This window comes from Anopheles coluzzii, chromosome 2, assembly GCF_943734685.1.
Source record: "Anopheles coluzzii chromosome 2, AcolN3, whole genome shotgun sequence".
Classification (NCBI taxonomy): domain Eukaryota; kingdom Metazoa; phylum Arthropoda; class Insecta; order Diptera; family Culicidae; genus Anopheles; species Anopheles coluzzii.
Window position 1 is genome coordinate 82,807,215 of NC_064670.1, and position 19,688 is coordinate 82,826,902.

At 41.0% G+C, this 19,688-nt stretch overlaps 1 protein-coding gene across 1 annotated transcript in view; it reads right to left on the bottom strand.

Annotated features, from left to right (window-relative positions):
- Nucleotides 1-19,137, bottom strand: part of LOC120952239 (poly(rC)-binding protein 3) — a 118,832-nt gene extending 99,695 nt beyond the window's left edge. Inside the window, exon 1 of the mRNA XM_049607662.1 lies at nucleotides 18,779-19,137. The gene's annotated coding sequence lies outside the window, so the exon portion shown is untranslated. The remainder of the gene's footprint in view (nucleotides 1-18,778) is intronic.
- Nucleotides 19,138-19,688: the final 551 nt, after the last annotated feature.

Here is a 19,688-nt window from a genome sequence, read left to right on the forward strand (position 1 = left end):
ATGATTAAATCATTGGATTTTGCATTTAAAAATCGTATTTTTGCATTGCAAAATCGTGTTTTGGCAATTCGTGATATAATATTTGTAGTAAAAAAAAAAAACAAATACATTTTGGCCAATATTTGCGAGTACATAGCGAATGAGCATTTGCACCCATTATTTAATGCTGTTGATATAAAATAACTACAGTATTTAAAATGTATACAACTCCAGCTGAAAACTCTAAGCTCATAGTAAATTTGTAATTATGATTGAAAATGCTGAGATTTTCACAATATAATCCAAAAACGACCAAACAATTTTTTTTAAATTAGTTCTACTTTTGATATACTTTATAAATTACAATCATGTTTTTTATTCAGGAGGAACTGTTATTTGACTTTATGTTTTTTTATTTAACATGTTTGTTAATATATCTGGTTAACATTTGATTGGCTACTAAGAGAGGTCAGAGGTCCTCTCGTGGTTGGCTTAATTGTTTTATGAATTACTCAACGACGAATTTAATAAACAACTAACAGCCGAAAAGCTATCAATCGACTGCATAATAACATGCTATCACAGTGTAAGCCGGAAACATTAGTTTGTAAAAAGTATTGCATATTACTTCTTCTAATGATACTAATTTTGTAGGCAAAGCACACAAATAATATGAATATCAAGTATTGAAATTATTAAAATTTCATTGAGTTTGTAAAAACTCATTATTTAAATACTTGATATTCATATTATTTGTGTGCTATGCCCGTAAAAAATAGTACTATTAGAAGAAGTAATATGCAATAGTTATTTTACAATGAAGTACTAGAAAAAACATGAATTTAAGAAACTTTATTATTTTCACCTTGTTCTAGACAGACATTTTTATTTATCTTTAATTTTCTTGTTAAAGCTATTGCCATAGCTCTCTTGAATATTAAGTAATTTTCTTAATAAGACATTCATTTTAAAGGTTATTAATTTACCTTTCAAAAACACTGTTAACTCTGAAAATCAAAGCATTTTTTTTTAAATATTGTCGCTGAAAGATTCACCCTTCATTTACCATATGAAAACGGTGAATGATTGAAACAATTTTCATGTTTGAAATTTTTTTCCTTGCGATTCACAGTATTAAGAAACATAAGTTTTTGCCTTTTTTAATGTAATAATATCTAATAAAGCAAAAATACTTCGAGCATTAAAATCCAAAAATAAAAATAAAATCATCCCGGTCTACTTGCACTGTGCAATGGCCCCTGACACATACCCTGGGCTTAGCTGTCTACTATGCAATTCTGCGCTTGAAAGAGGCATCTGGGATGCAGTCTCCGTTTCTTGGTAAATGTTTTGATTAATCCCATATCTGGTCATACGCTGATGAAATCGACAACATTGGTTCGTGGTTGTTCTATACAAAGCCTTCCAAATAATAATGTAATTTTGGATTGCAGATAAATAAGACATGAAACCAAACTGATGATGGTTCTACTATCACCATCACTACTAACTAATCCAGGCCGAAGTAGCAGTGTCGTATTGGTAATTGAATCTAATGCGTTCAGGATATCATTAATATCTGATCAAAGGTCAGCACCGACAATAGAATGGAAGTTCTGCGCATGGGTGTTGGCAGCCGCCCGGACATTCTACAGCCAGATGAGGCAATTCATCTCAAATAACATATCCAGACTAGCGTTGGGAATTTCGTTAAAAAAAAGGAACGGAACGGAACTAGTTCATTTTTCAAAAAGAACAGAACGTGAACCTGGGTTGCAAAAGAACCGTCCCAGAGCCTAGAAGCCAAACTGTCATCCAAAGGAGGGAGGGGGGGGGGGGGGGAGATTTTGTTACTTGTTACAGGGCATGAAAAGGCGTTTCTTCAATCTGAAATCATATCTGACACCAAATCTAGATGGGTTCAACCTTTGCCCAGTAAGCTGTACAAGCTGTGCTAATATAAAGCATGCATTTATTATGTAGCATTTTTTAAACTTTTTAGATGCGATGACCATTTTCGGTCAAAGCCTTCCTGTACCACTAATAGGCTTGGCTGTCAGTTGTAGTCGCATACGCATCTAAGGCATGGACATGGCGGCCAAATATGACGAAACTCTTCAAGTCGCGATCGAGAGGCTGAGTGTAGTTGATTTCGATGCGTCGCTGTCCAAGTCGCCCATAATAGTAGTGCCGCTATCACATATAAAGATGTAGCTATAACTTTTATTGGCGTAGGAGTCTGCCGTACGGTTTTAGCTTGGGATTTCGGGGTGCGTGTATGAATTTCACTGTTCCGAACGTACCACACGTTTTTTTCAAAACAGTTGAGACCGTAATGCAGAATCTTAACTTTGTAGCTGTTCTGGGTGGAACCCATCTGACACCTTATCACATGCTATGTGCATAACCAGTTCCATGTGGACAATGTGTATTCCCGAAGGAATGCCAGGTAAACATGATCTAGCATCCAAACCCTGCGTTCGTGAAGATCTATCCAAAGTTGCCAAGATTAGAGGAAAATTCCGTGTCGGGAATTTCTGGTTGGCACATTACTTATCTTGATTGTTTCATCCTCCATCTCGATTGTTGGTGGATTGGTCAATAGATGTTGTACTTATTTCTCTCGTGCATAATGAAATGTTTCCCAATCTCATCATTCACGATCATCAACACACGTTCAAATGTAGGCATGGTAGCATAGACTGCACTTTGTGCAGAATTCCTAAGGTTTTCACATCAGTTTTTAGGACGATAAACAGGGAATCCACCATTCAATTCAAGGGATAATTCCGTCTAAAGATGTACTGACTTCGTAATGACATTAAATAATCAATCGAAAAATGATAGAAATAAGCTAATATGACAATAAAAAAAGATATTCATTGAAACATGAGTCATACGTTTTGTAAAATTGTAGCACTCATTTATCATAAAGCGAAATGTGCATATGTTCAACAGTGAATTTTGCAAAAACCGGTAACTGTCAGTAAAATTATTTGCTGCTTTTAAAAAACCATAATGACGTTGGGAGTTTGTGTTTCCATTGCCAAAATGCACCTAGCACGGTAATTGAAATCCCGTGTGTAGTACTGTGTGTTAATTAGTGCTTACCCATGACATCCTAACATTCGAGAAAGGAAACGGAATTGGCCGACAGCGCATTGAAAACGAATGCATTGATCTGACGTAAAATCAATATGCACTTTGGGCCATAGGCAGGCAACAGTAGCCAGCATATTAAACTAACCAACCAACCTAGACCGAATGAGTTTCCTCTTTCTTCCAACAGATGGAGAAAACCAACCATAACCGTATGTTGGCTATAAAAACGTTCCCTTCCATCACAATCCCGTACACTGACGTAGTAATCCTGATGGCGAGCGCTATACCAAGGTGGATAATTAAACCCTCACTGACGGTGCTGATTCGTAGCTGCAAGAGTCGTATAAAGCATAGTAATGTGCAATTATTTTCTTCCACAAATTCGTGGTCGCTAGTTGTAGTACGCTAATGCGAGCTACATCCCTCCGACCGGTAATTGATGTTTGGCGGTATTTTTAGCTTTTACTGCGTAGGGTAAGCTACTGATATTTCCTATAAATATTATTGACTTATTTATATCAATTTTGCCAAACAATAGTTCATCGCAAACCGATGCGAAATCGTGTAAAAAACAACACACATAAATTATCTATGTTATTGTAAACAGTTTTAAATACACTTAGTGGAAAAAATCTCTCTGTGGTACCATCGGCTAAAGCACTTCGTTGACACATGACAACACTGACGACAGGGCTGAGATTAGTTTATCCTCTCGCTATGGACAATAGCTCCGTTTTTGTGTCTGCTTCCCACCCACCAAACCAGCTTGTCAGTGCCAGATGCAGTGGCCAACGTTTTAGTGGGACAAAATGACAAACAAAGCTATCGCAGACAAAATGAATCGTATTGATAAGTAAATGCATATGTGCATGGGAGGTATATAGTGAGGTTATTTGTTTCACGAACGAAAGTGGGATTAACACGGTTTGAAAGGTATAGCGGTAGCAGAGCAACTCGCTGCAATTCCCACCAAGCTTAAACCACGTTTGCTGCTGTGTCCAGCTGCTGGTGGAACTGGGCTGTGTATGTGGAGCAACACGGGAGAGATCTAAATTCAATTTTCTGATAATTTGATTGAGTGGTTGTTTGCAATGTTTTTAGTAGCGAACAATGGCCGTCAATCTGTGTTTTACTAAACCTTCACTCATCGGGACGGTGAAAATGGTAAGTTTCTGTATGTCGTTCAGTAGCTGCATGGTGAAACTAGACAAACGTTGTTTGTTATTGACGCTTTGTGGTGCATTTGCATAACCAGGTAAGTCGATCAGTGTTGACCTAGGGATAAGTATAAGGCTTTAATGTATAAGGCTTACTACTGTTTACAACAATAAATAAACGATGCTGTTTTAGTGGCATTTTTCATATTTGCAATTATATAACTTAGAAAAAGTAAGTCTGAAATCTTCAGTTACAACTGTTTTACATCGTACATGTTTCAAGAATACATAGTTGTTTAAATACCTATCGAAAGGCTAATAGGGTTTTTATGTGTAAATATTAAGTAAGTACGGTAGCGATCATAGCCTAGTAATGGCCAGAGTTCAATGAATAAGTAAAGACTATAAGTATATAATTAAATATTTAATTAATAATTATCATCAGTCGCGCTAGACATGAAGATCATTCTTGTCACCATTATTCAATCATTCTAGTTCTCATTCAACACTCTTTTGTTGTGAAATATCCGCAACTGCCATAATGATATGTTTTTGAACTTGTTAAAGGTGCTGTTAACTTTAAAATTATTCTTGAAAATGCTTTCAACTTCCAGGAAATAACAATTTGCAATAAACGCATGGAAAATATAAATGGAAATAGAATGTTTAATAAGAATGGTACGCTATTAATAAACGAACTCAGCTCTGTCCCCAATGTTTCGTGCGATAATCATGCTTATACTATATGTGCAGGGCGCGGGAACTGCGCTGCCTATGGCATGAGTCACATAAAGCTTACCTTTATACACCTACAAGAAACCCCCTAGAGTGTATAGAAAAGCAGAAACTGGGAAACGTCAAATAGAAGGTAGAAAAATAACCTTCAGCCTCAGCTTACCATACCAACATGCAGGACCTATCCTCCGGTAAATGCATTCATTATAATACCAACCTTTTTCAAACCACCAAGCTGTCGAGGGGCACGTTGGATGGGCCAAGAACGTACTGACGAGCTGCGCGTTTGATAAATATGTACCACAATTGCTAAAGCGCAGCCAAGCCAAGCCAAGCCATACACACATACACACACACGGGATCATGGCACCCATGGGCTCATCCATGGAAGTACACGGCTAAATGCCGGTGCAGTGTGCTAGGCCTTGATGCTGAAGAGTGGAAGAGTGGCCGTCAGCTCACCACGAACCAGTGCCCCGCACTGCTCTGCTGTTGCACGTGGGTACATATTTACCAAAACCAAACAACGCCTGAATGCACACCGAAGCAGCGCTAGTACAAAGTCGCTGCTGCTACGCAAAGCATTCCCATTTCTCTTTCTTTCATCTGTGAGCAGTGGATAGGTCTCTCCTTTACTATTCTCCAGCGGTTCACTCTGTTTTGTCGGTTAGATTCGTAGCAAACCGATTTTCCGATTTCCATTTCCCATGGTCCTCCGCATCGTCACACCGGGGCTAGTTCATCTGTGCAGGCCAGCTCGCTACCTCATCTAAATTGTGCAGGCAAAACCTGAAAGACTGTGCAAACACTGAGGCACTAAGCATACGCCTGGCTCGTACCCTCATATGGCACTTGCATGCTGACATATTGCCCTTGTTGATGATGTTGTTGATGATGATGGCCGCCGGTGGTAGTGCCGCTGTCCCTGATGCTACTACTACTACAACAGCTACTACTACGACTACCACTACCTACTGGAACACGCTGCATAGCGCATGGACATGAAGTTGTTGAGTAGGCGATGAGAAACGCGAGCTCGTCAGTGTGTGGTTGGTTGCTATGGAAGAAGCGACTGGCGGGCGATTTTTAGACGAGTGCTGATACAAAATGAAAATGTCCAGTGGACATGGGGCCGGAAGCGGTGTGAGCCAACGGGGGTGAGGCAAAAGGTAGACAACCAGGGCGCTGGCGTCCTAAGCGTTGGAATTAAAATATCTCCTTGTCAACTCTCGTTCTAGTTTTATGTTCGTTTGTTTTCCCTTTTTTTGTCGTTGGTTCTCGTGTCAGGTTTTTTTTTGTTTTGTTTGTCAGCGCCTCACTGCAACATCTCTTGACACTCGACACTCGCCTGGACAGGATTCACTACATGCTCTACAACAGCAACAGCTTCTAACGATTCTCTGTTCGCACAAGTCCTTGTCAACTTCCCCTGTCGGCAACTGGGTGCGCTATTTGGGTAGGGCACATGAGAGGAATTTCATCACAGCTAAAAAAACGTGACACTGACTGGAACTTGCCGAGAGGATATTGCGTTTGTTTCGCATTGGACATTGGTTGGTGGGCGCGCTGAGTTTGGCTCATCCAGCCGATGGAAATAACGGTGGCAGCGGGTTGGTTGAATGTTTGCACCAGCTAAATGAAACTCTCGCACTCAATCCGATGGAAAAATCGGCTTACAATCTTTCGTTTCACCGGACGTGGTACAATCCACTTTCCACCTTTTATAGGGAAGGTATACAGCATAGGACGTGGTCCGAGGTATTCAGGACAAGAGAGAGAGAGTGAGAGAGATAAAGGAGAGAGAGAGAGAAAGGAGAGAGAGAGAGAAAGGAGATAGAGAGAGAGATCTTTCGAGTGGGACACAAAGACAGAGAGAGAGACAGGGCCATAAACAGAGCACATGCCACACAATCAGTGCAGTTCAGGCGGACGGATTCATCGATCTATTATATTTCTGGCTGCATTGACTACCAGGACCGGCCGTAATGTGCTTTCCCCGAGATATGTTATTATGATAATATGACGGCTTAATAATTGATCGACTCTCGACGTCACTGCAAGCCCGTTCCATGCATTGTCCTTCGCGGATAGATGCTGTCTAATGCTAGCTAATGGGTACGTGAAATCTCCATTAAGCTGGCATACATTTAACAACTTAATTAACATTCAATTGCCAGTAGAACATGCAGACTACTGGCGTAGCGAGTTCTCCGGAGGCCATCCAAGTAGTAGGTACTATCAAGTAGCGAAAAGTTCACTTGTATAAAGTTGCTGACGGTGCTCCCTGTTGACGGGACTTACTGCACGTGCATTACAAGCACCGGCTAAAGCCGAAACTCGTCCGGGGCCGAGGATTAAACAATCATGTTGCAAAGTTGTTCGTTAAGTACTCGGGTACATGGAAAACCGGTGCTTTAGGTAGGTTAAAAACTAGAATGAATAGGTTTATCACGAGTGGTAAGGGGTATGTCGAGGTAGTTTCTTATAAAATGGACATTTGTTCAAAATCAAGAAGATTGTGAAAAGAAAAGGAGTTGTAGAGGAGACAGGACCGGGAAGAGCATGATTGGAAGTAAACGCACGCATAGTTAAGCTTTTAAGATTTTCTCCGTAAGACAGTTTAGCGGACACCTGTTTTGGGGCAAGATTACAGTAAAATGGAACAAGCAGTTCAAATTGTTTGTATTTTAGATAACAAAGATAATGAAATAGTGCATGAATGTACCAATCGATGTTTTGTAGCAAGGAATTAACCGTATCACTTTTACACTTGTGTTGTTAACAAAATATGGGAAAATTGATGTATTAAACACATTATCTTGTTGCCCCTTAATGTACTTCTACCTAATCTAATTTCTAACAATTCAATTGAAGTTGCTTTTGTATTAATATTAGTAAGAGCCAATTAATAAGTTTAACAAAAAAGCTATTGTATGTTTCGATCTCTAGCATATGATAGTAATAATTTAAATATTGTCTCTAAATCAGCAAGCGAATAAAATTTTGCTTGCGGTGCATATATAAACATATTTTGGCACTCCTCCTCTGATATTGAGTGTATCAGTACCTTATGGTTGGATAAGTTGTTTCAACACTTCAGGTACCACTATAAAGCTTTTACACGCCCGTGTCGCTCACCATCACAAAGTGTAATCAAACATTCCATCTTTGCACGCTCGAGAATAACCATGAGAAAATGGGCAAGTGGTTGGCGTTTCAATTTCAGCTCAACCGAAAGGAATTTTACTTTCATGTTGCTGGCACAGGAATATTACGCCACTCGCTAAATCCTGCGTGATGTGGAAAAGGCAGGTGCGAGGTGTTTTCTTAGTTGGGTAAATCCTAGCCCTTGCAACAACTTACAGTGTGATGTGTGTTTGTGCGCACATCAAACACAAAAAGAGAACCTAAACCCGAGCATTGCTGTTCCTCGTTGCAAGTGAGCTAGCTGCTGAGCACGATGATGCTGAAGAAAAATTGTAGACCAAGGATCGAGACCGAACGCTCGGCAGTGTCAAGTGAAGTAAAATAATATTATTTTATGGCATAATAACGATTATGTATAAATAGGCGAGCGCTCAAGCTCGAAACAGTAATGACGATAATGTCGGTAATGACGATTGCTCTGTGACCGTTTTAGGCTCCAAGCAACGCTGCTACACGCTGCTGCACGGTGCATCGGCGTGTGGTACGGTACTTCGGGCGGTGGATTTGGTTGGTTGGAAGCACTGCACTCGGCTGGATAGACGAGCGTGCGGATTACGCTCAGTGAGGTGGAAATTTTCAGCTGTATCTGCTTCGGAACAGGCAGCACATCGTGCGGTGTGGCGTAGCATAAGGGATGAAGGTAAAGCTTCCGCGCGAGGACGAAAAGTACCGGGATCCAGGCGTAAGGTGCCCGTGCGGTTGACCCGCCGGAAGGGTAACGTGCGGTTTTTGTCCATCCGATTACGCTTTATCATAAGAGCGTGACTAAGCACTGGGGCGAGAGTGGCGAACTTGAACAGCTTTTGCGAGCTTTGCGACGGCTCGTGTAGGAAGGTGTCACTACGCTCTACAGAACGCACAGTCTAGCCGAAGCGTTCACCGTACTGGCATAGGCATGGTGGTAGATATGATGCCTCTGCCGTAGTTGCTTGCCGCGTTGAGCATAAAGCATGTCTCTTTTGCTCACGCAGCTGATTAGGGAAGCAGGTCGGTGAGATTACACCAATTGAATTTTTCAATGTTGATTATCTACTGCATGTGCACCGACTGTACTGTGCCAATCAAATTCCATTCGGCAAACTGCTCCCTGCTCTTCATGGCAAAACTGCATCGAATGGAACGGTCTCTGAAGTGTCGTGCCATGAAGAGCAGTAATTAATTAGAATCATATCATATTTCCAGCACTGGAGGCAACTCATCCGAACGATGACCGGGTGTGTGTGTATATGACCGACAAGCGTGCTGGTCGTCGGTGAGAGTGATAGGTAAGTACGTGCAATTAATTCACTGTCACCGCATCGACTGTTCCATCATCAAAATGTACCCGTAGGTAAATTGAGTCATACATAGGTTCCATCGTTTCTATTTGCCCTTGGATACGAATGGCAAGACTAATCAGCTGGAAACGCGAGGAATGTAGAATTACATCTTATTGAGTAGTTTGCTAAATGCTATTTCGTAGCTGAATGTTTCTTACAAGGGTTTATAGCTATACATGCTTAATTGGCTTGCAAATTCGAATGTATTAAATTGGTTGGAACAATATGAAATGTCATTAATTTAACCAAAACAATACTCCTGTTCTCTGAAACATGTTGAAGCCTTCTATAGCCCGGTCCAACACATTATTCTTCAATTAGTTTGGATTGACATTCATACCAAAAACTATTTAGAAGACCTACAATTAAAATCGTTCATCATATGTTGTTACGCACACAAACAGGCGCAGAACACGCCGACTGTATCGCAATGAGAAGAACGCATCAATCAAATCGTAGCAAGTGACATCTTTATTCATCAAATTGTAAGCTTTAATACTAATAATACTAAATGCTAATCTACTATTTTGTTAACGAACCATTGGTGAACTGTTGTTTCCGATCCATTTTCCTGCCTGTTGGCATGTTTATTTGGTTTATATTTCATATTTCATATTTTAACATCGCAGGCACATGGCAAATAACACGTACAGTGCATTTCACAAGTAATTGATTTAGATATCATTATCAGGTATGATGACATGTTTGGTTTCATGCGTCAATTCGACTTACAAATAGAACATTACATCAGGCAAATGTGTGTTAAAATGTTATATGTTAAATTATATTAGGTCTGTAACCTTTAAATTACGGGGCGATACCATGGTAGAGTCGTCAACACACGCAACGTAGCAACATGCCCGTCGTGGGTTCAAGCATCTTATGTATCGTCCCCCGTAGCAAGGACTGACGAATACCCGGCTACGTGGTACCAAATAAGCTTTTTAAATCTTTATACGCTGGCATGACCGCGGGGGTCGTATAGCCAAAATGAAAAAAAACCTTTCAATGTCCATCATATTTCTAAAGATGTAAAAAAGTAAAACTATTGTTTTGTAGACTTGGTCTCGAATTTAAACAAAACTTAAACATATAAGAGATATCTATGTAACTGTAAATGTTGGTAATGGTAATATAAATAAAGAATATTAGATATTGTGGGTCTTCTTCATTCTATCAAGTTCACGGAATGTCGTAAAAGACCATGCGTCTCCATAAACAAAAATGGCGAGAATCAACAAGTAAAACTTACGCACGGAGGTAGCAAAATATGATAAGGTTATATATAAATTATTGTGCTATCGAAATCGTTGAAAATTCAAATATTTTTAATTTGTTTGATTTTTCTCTTTCGTTTTATTTGTAATGCATTACTGTATTGTACAGGCTACTCATAGAAAACAAATTGGTCATCCGTAGGGTGTGACAGCTTAATGAAAATATTTTTAAAATTGTCACCACAATCTTCACCATGGGATGTCAATCTGTCGCACAGTAGAACCTTGCAGATTATTGTTTTTTTTTTGTTGTTGCCCGCAGTACTTTTCCCTCCCATTTGAATGGAAAGCCAAATTACATCGCGTACCATAAGGATGCAAAATTCAATGAAAAATATACAATACACTCGGAAGTAAAAAAACGAGCTGCACGCTTGACATCAGGGGACAAATTCACTCAATTAACTTTTGGAAAGTGCCGGTACGATACGGTGCGGTGTTTATGGCACTGTGCAGAATCTTTTCCATCATGTTTATTGAGCGACCTACCGCTCCTGCTGATCCTGCGCGAAAGCTGTCACTGAGACATAAAGCTTGGGCAACGTGGCAGGTAGCGTGGCTGGAGCAAGAAGCCTGGGGTAGGGCTTTTGATATCTTTTTCATGCAATCGCGCCTGTATGTACCGCTTAGGTTGTTCCTCGAAATGAAACAAATTGAACGCTAGCGTCCTTCTGGTTTTTGAAGTAGCGAAACACTTTGATGGAATGTCAAGCATGCAGAGCAGCTGCCGTCTAGCTGCTGGGCTGTTGTATATTTGCCTCACTTTATCCGTGTTCAGCCCACATGAAAATGTCAAGTATTTTGTTGTGTTAATATATCTTCTTTGACTTGCCGAATGGGATTTTCTTATCATCGCTTCTGGGTGAGCTTTACATGGCAAAGCATAAATAAAAATCTTGTCTTAACATGGATTCTGATGTTGTCGTTGTTTTTTTTTATTGATGAACAGAGATAGAGACGTCAAACATCATGCTAAAACAATCTATCATCAAGTACTTCAAGATTATGTACTTGCTTCAGTGTAATTATTAACCCTCTAGTTGTTAAATTAATGATGTAGGAAAAGTTAATGACTTATATGCAACATTGCCAAAAACCAAAGAGCTAAATGTAAATCCAAAAACTCTGTCAATAAAGACGTCCTTAAATCTGGCAAAGATTTTGATCCTACAGCAAATGTGTCATACGTTGTAAGTGCCAACGTATGACACATTTGCTGTAGGTACGCGTAACCATACCGAATAGTAGCGTACTAACAATGTTCATTTGCCGAAATAGACAGAAAAAAGGTAGGATAACAAAATAGCACCAACCCAACAAATGCTGTGTGGGAATTTGTTTGGAAAGGGTAAATGTGTGCCTAATGCTTGTTGGTGTTTGTCTTGCTGGCAAAGGATGGTAAGAGACCTTCTCGGCGAGGCCGTTTTGCAAACATCAAATTGACGCAAAACGAAATGAACTGAGTTAAAATGAAGCAAAATCAACATGAAGAGAAGAAAAAAACACACGTAGAAATAAAATAAACCATTACCGCCACCCCAGCCTCCGGGTGGTGACCCAATGCCGCCCGTGCCGTACGTGAGGTGTGCACCCCAACGCCAAAGTACGTTTCAATAAGTCATTCCCATCTCTGATTACCGACCATTTGGGGCCTGATAAAAAATTCAGCAGGGTAACATTCAATCAGCTAACAAATTATCCGTAGAGAAGTTATTATTTTCTAAGGTTTACTTTCATGCCGATAGCCGCATTGTAAAGTGGTGAATGGCTGTGTATGTGTTTGTTTGGGATAGATTCCCCAGATACTTCGGGCATCATTGCTAGTGGTGTGCATAAATTTGTGTCGTACTTTACTGTTCACCGTCTGTTGTGCTTTGTTTGTGGCGGTCGCACTCTGGAAAAGTATGGTGAGTTGATGGCCAAAGTAATGTGAAAATAAGAAGCACCTTAAATTATTCGCGGTTTTGGACCAATGTTTGTTTGAATGGTTTTAAGCCCTTTGATATGAGCTTAAGTAATTCAGCGTACAAAATTGTCATAAGAATATTACAATTACAATTTTCCCTCATATAAACCACATTGTATGTCACGCAAACGCCATGACGGTTGCACTTGGAGCAGTTAGTAAACAAATTCTTTGTTGCAGTAATTATTTGCACAAAGACCGCTTACGGGATTACGTTTTTCGTGCGGCAATCACTATGGTGCTCGTATGTTTAATACAGGAATGGTTTGTTTGTGTGTGTGTATGTTTTATGCTCACTCTCATTGTTACTGAATATCCTTTTCTACCGGCAGATCCTTTCAAAATCGACACCAGGTTGTGCTGCTACAGAGGTTGTAGCAGAAATAAAAAAGCATACCTCACGTATACCCTTCACTTCGGTACCCTTCCCAGTGGATCGACCAGCGGAGCCTGTTCCTTTTTTTTCACCGACCATATTTTTCGTTAAAAAAGTATATTTACGCATACTGAATATTTAATGCCCCGCAGAGGTTCGCTCGCAACGTAACGGACGCCAAACGGCGGTGGACTTCGCGCAACGAAATGGAGCAAGCAGCAGCGGTACCACCAAGCAACTGGCCGGGCTGCTGGTGAGGATCTGCTTTCTTTTGCCGAGGTTTGTCCGGATGACTTGATTCTTACGGCACTGTTCGACAGTACCAAGGCGCACAAAGCGTTCCACTTTCCTGCCAAGGGCGCCCCGTCAGCATTGACGCTGCAGGAAGCTGGCAGTACGGTGAATCCGGGTCCACCTGCTGTATTTTTATTTTTTCTTTGAACGCACGAGAGCAAAGAAAGGATCCTTTGAGAGTAGATTACACAGCGGGCGGGCGAGCGTTCAGCAGAAGTCAGAGATCAGAGAGACGTTTGTTGTTGTTGTTGCTCGTGTGTTTGTCAGTTTTACAGCTTCGCACAAGGGGTAGAATCCTTTTCCAGTGGGTTTCAGTGGGTGCAATGGCGAATACCAGCCGGTCGGGATGGTAAGGATCGAAAAAGGAGCAAATTTGGTTACAATTTACACTATAATTCGAAATAATAAATATTTCTCCACCGCCCGTATCCACACCGTAAGGGGAGAACCATTTTATTCAAATTGATGCTTTGATGAAATTGAATATTCGCACGACCGGTGTTGTTTCGGGAGCGGGGTTGCTTTTGTATTCATGACTTTGGTGCAATATATGTGCGAAGGGAGAGATAAAATATGATACGAATGAGATGGATGTTGGTCGAAGTGGATGAAAGTTCGGCAGTCTCTGGCGTGAGTCGTGGCTTCGTAAATCTGGTCGTCAACGTATGTTTGGTTGGGTTATTGAAAACTTTTGAAACTTTTGAAATGGATCTTGTTATTATTTATTCTGGTCTATCTTTATGCAAGCACGTATTATATTTTCTATGTTTCTACAAAGTGATACCAAGTAAATACGCCAAACTTCAACCTTTTTTAAGCGTTGGTAGGTGACCGCTAACTGGATGTGTTTTACTGGAGTTTTTTTTAACTGGAAGTTCGCTATCTGGAATGATTCTCCGTTAAAAAACACAGAAATGTTAAACCGTGTAACATTCGGAATCTTACGAAGAAAAATTCATGGCAATTGTCCATTTTTCTCATAAATTTGACCACTCACTTCGATGAATTATGGGAAAAGTAAATATTTTTTAATATAATTACAATGATTTTTTACAAATATGTTAAAATAAAATTTTATTTTAAACGTTATTTGGAATACATTTTAGACTTGACATTAAGTATGATAGTTTTTAGTAAAATACAATTAAAATATTGATTCGTTACTTATTACTTATAGAATACTTTCTCTTTACTGTGACAAATGCAATCTGATTAAATGATGAATAAAAATAACAACAAAACCATAAATATGTTACCATATAATGTTAAACGAAAAACCCTATCCCACAATATTATCCGGGTGCAAAACTAAACCATTTCTCATGGATAATCCCGATCAGGTATCGGTAAAATAATACTAATTCTTTCCAAATTTCAATGGCATTGTTGAAATTTCTCGGAGAAGTAAAATTTCGTACATCCCCTCTAAGTAAAAATCACTCCACCCAATGAAACGCCTCGAAACGTAACTTGAACGGCATGGAACAGCCTATCAAAGGATAATCAAAATGGACAGACAGGTAGCTGCTGCGGTGAGCTGCTTTGACGTATCATGGGAAGTAAGACAATACAACCGCGCTTGAAATACGAGCCTTATTGGAAGTTCTTGCTGAAGAACCATTGATGTCTAATTTAGGGCAACTGGCGGAGAGCATCTATCTTTCTTTCCGAATGTAGCATACGGCAAGCGGTTCACCGAAACCCATGTTTATCACTTTTCCATCAATACTTCGGTTTCCTGTTACTCGAGTATGCAAATCAGACAAAGAAATTCCGGGCAAGCCGGTCGTTGAGGTTGTCGGTCTCCAAACGGAGCGACACCGTCGTCAACTTCGAAGGGTGAGTAAATTTCTTCTCGAAATGAATTTGCTGGAACTAATTATTGAACAACAAAGCTGGGCCTAAAAAAGTGTGATCTGCTCCAGCACGAGCTGCTTGAACGGAGCGAATCTAAATCTTTCCTGAAGAAATGTGACTGTAAATAGCAGGAAGACTTTTCAATCAATGGCAGTGGCATGGGTAGGGGATTAATCATTTACGGGAATAATCGGGATGACAAAGAAGGTTTAAATTTAGACTTTCGAAGGCGTAGAATGTGGTTTAAGTGCTTTCGGTATCGATTTCATTTGCTTCTTAGCCTTGGATCAGGCGCAACGAAAAATTGCGTGAAGATGGAGAAGGATAAAAGGAAAAGCCAAAATAGAACACAAATTCATCGACAAAGTTCAGGTAACTTGCGTTACTTTTGACGGGTTTATTGCAAAATATTGATTTACTTTTGGAGACGACTATGGCGAAGGAAATGGACGCTTGCGGAAGGACCGGAAAATGAGCAGCTTTTTCACATTTTTTGTTTGGTGAGTTTGTGTGTTGCCAAAAAAATAAAGAAGGAAGAGCAGAAAGTAAAGAGCCCAAACTGAAATCATCAAAGGGAGACCACGTTTTGCCTTCTGGGAGACGGTTTCGTAAGTGTTTCATTTTGGTAAGATTTTTCAAAGCCCACAGTCTTCTTGGTGGTATGCTTAAAGACTACCCACCATTGCTGTCGCTCAATACCCTTGGTACGGGGAAGCAAAAGCATATCTATTTTATGGCTTAGATGTTTTCTCAACTACGCGACGTAGTCTTGCGGGAATAGATTTTTCCTTTTTCCACCAGTGAATCCGTCAGATCCGTGCCAATGAAGTGATGTAATGTAATGGGCCAATGAGGTGGATAAGAGCTGGAGGACAAGCAGCAAGATCTGGCCGAACCTCAAACCGGTCTCGGAAGGGACGGAGCAAATGGAAGAAATATTTGTGATGGGAAATTTGTGTACTCCACCAAGAGCGGCTCCTTTTCATCTTGCAATTTTTGCTGAACCTTCCGGAGCTTTCCCATAGGTCGTTGGGTAAAGGTGGGCTGACGACTTTCGGACCCATACACAAACTGACGTCAGGTTGTGCTTACCTTTCGACTTTCTCAACCCGAGGGAGTGGTCGGAGACTGTGAATGGGGGATGGAAAGCGAGAGAGAGAGGGAGCGGGAATGGTTGTTTTATGGACAAACCTAGCGCAAGACAGCAAACTTAGAAAGTCGTTTCACAGGCTAGAGCATTCCATTTCCGCTTCGATCAATTCTTCCCGCATTCTCATGTTCGCTTCATAACCCACTATTCCCACCCGAACCGTGCTGATCCGGCTACAAAGGTGCGCTTTTTCTTTTTATCTCGACCATGAAACACCTTTTGCCGGTGCAAATCCGCCGCGTGGTTGCGTTAACCATCCGTACCATCACCGTTCTGTACCATAATCAGAACCGGGATCGAACCGTTGCAGAACGGTCCATTGCCCTCGTGGCTAGGGAACGTTGGGCACAATCGACGGAAGAAAGCCAACGGTACCGCAGGGCATTTGTACTGCTAGGCTGCTAGGCAAAAGTACGGAAAAAAATCCCAACAGCACCGATACCAAGATCACAAATGTGCAATGCCGCAACTTGAAAGCGTAGAAAAGAGCAACCGGAGCCAGTTCTCACACTGATTGCTACTTGCTGTGCGCGGCTTCGTTGGCGGACCATTTACGACTGGACGGAAACGCTATCGTAAGGGAATGGAAGCGGGAAAGGCAGTGAGGTGAAAAACAAACCAACGAACCAACCAGTAAGAATGAGGAGTGAAAATAATAATAAATCTATAAATATCACGGATTACGGCAAGAAATTTGCTTCCTCCGATTGCTCTGTATCTCGGGGGCGAATATCCTTCTTTCTTTATCAGCACGATTCGAAACGGTTCGTTTCGCCGTCGATTTGATTACCATCCAGCGATATTTAAGCCTGGCTGCACTAACGGCACGTTAAAGTAGGTGCAAACGTGGAAATGGTAAAATCTTAACGTACGATATCGAGAAATCAGTTCGACCTGGAACACGTTCATCAAACCGGTGAAATGCTTGCTGAAGGTGGTGTCGGTACCTGCACACCCCTTTTTAATGGTGCAATTTGTTAGCGAAGAGGTTGCAAAATGATGCAATGCAATGGAAGTCGTTGGATGATGTGTTGGCAGTTTACGTTTTACGGGTTCTTTAAACTGACTACTCATTGATAGTTTTTGCGTTTATATGCTCCATATATTTAATTTACAGTTTTCTAATGCCGTTACAACATGATTTGTAAGGATATGAGTTTTATACTGATCCGTGCTGCGATTCACTTCTAAGTTTTGTATCTTTTACCTTGGTTTTGGTTGATGAAAGGCATTAATATTTTGGGTAAGGTAAGGAAAGGTATGATTATACATAAAAAAGGCTTACCTCGAACATCAAATCCCAATTGGTCTCAAACATGATCTTACAGACAAATATATTGTTTTATTTCCAGTTGTAAAAGCAATGAAGCGCACCACTATCCTTAATTGCTTTAAAAGTTGTATCGTTTTTTTATTAACAAAACATTACCACGTTCAAATTCTCTATCTTCTACATTATTTGCCAACATGAAAGGCCAATGAACAGAGCACTTACAAAACAAAAAACAAAAAGGTTCGCACACTTTGAACAACACTTCACTATCCTTTTTGGAGTATTACCTTTGGTGTAATACCTGCTTCTAGGCACACTAATGGTCTACCATTGGATATTTATTGTGTCACAGTAATCGATTGTTGTACGATAAAGGTAATCCATTTAAAGGAGTTATTTCGCACGAAATGGCCACCAGCACTAAATGATTTTGACACAAACAACTTCCGACCATTAGACTGTTTTGTAGGCAGCACGTGTCTATGGCATTAGCGAACGTGTTGAGTTTTGTATGGAAGTTTCCTTCCCTACCGATGATTGTGCACGTGTTAATGTTTATTACATAGTTTGTAGAGCGGTGGACAACGCATTTGGGAAGTGTGGCGGATGATTTTGGTAAATAAGAACCATTATTTATTGGTTCACTATTAGTACGATTTTTACTGTGTTTCTACACGTTAGGTTGTGTTATAAATTGTTTATATTGTTTTGTTCATTATTACCAATTTTGAACTACACTGAACACAAATACAACTTAAAATATATGCGATACGATTTAAAAATAGGATTTTTTTTTCAATTCACAGCTCAATGGAATCAGATTCTCCGTATTCTCCGTTCAGATGCAGTTATGCAGATATGCTATGCGTTTTCAAGAACTCCACAATTTCCAGCACTATATTCAATCACGTGGTTTGTTCGCGTTTTTACGAGAAAAGATTGGTTGTAGTTAAACTCGCGTAATATGAATTATCACACTGCCTGTCTGTGATCAAGGAATCGAATAATACGATGCCAAAACCGACGATTGTCCTTTGTAATGACCGGTGAGCATATAGCTATCAGCAAACAATCAACTATACCAACCCGAGCTTGCACAGGAATGCACGAGGAGAAACCGTAATTCGGTCGAATCACTATTACACGGATGTGGCTGCTGCTGCTGCTCGCGCTATGGAGCGTTGGCGGGTTGGGTGACTGGTTGGCTGACTGGTCGGGAGGACGATGTAATGGGATTGTAATGGAAACTGTTGTGGTTTTGTTGGTTTGGCGGAATAAGAAAATTTATCAAAAGCGTTCAGCGCGCGCGGCCGTACGGGTCAGAACTGCACAGAAGACTGAAGCGTTCGGATCGGCTCCGAGAAGGAAATCTCATCTCACCCAGCACACTAACTTCAGCATCCAAGCTGGGGAGACCGCCCCATCACCACCATTTCACCTGCTCGTCCAGCGAGTTGCCGTGTAGCTTGTAACGTGCTGGGCACCTCCATGCGCCTCCATCGTTGGGTTTCACTCCCGCCAGCAAGAGCAAGGTGCTTCGTTTTTCGTCTCTCTTGTTTTCTCGCATCTCGTATTTTTATTGCTTCAGCCACATGGTTTGCCAACGTTCGGCTGGGATGCTCGGCCGTACGTCGGTCGTTTTTATCCCCTCGCCGCCTTTTCGGCCTGTTCGGCCATGCATCGGCAGCCTTCAGCCACCCACAGGAAGCCGGTTTTTCTGCCTGTTAACTTCATTTGCCCGTAACACCACGTCGTCGTGCCTTCGACGGTGTAATACGGTGTGTGAGCGAAATGCACGATGCGAGGCTGTGTGCGAAACAGAGCGCGAGTAACGAAGCGAGCGGTTAAACGGAAAACATCCCGCCAAACAGCCCTGCACGGTGAGCGGGAAAAGCTCTCACACCGGGCATCCTACTTCGGGTAAAGCTCCGATCGGAATGTGAAGGAGAGGACAAAAAACAGCTGTCAATTTTGCGTGCTCAATGCACAGTGTATG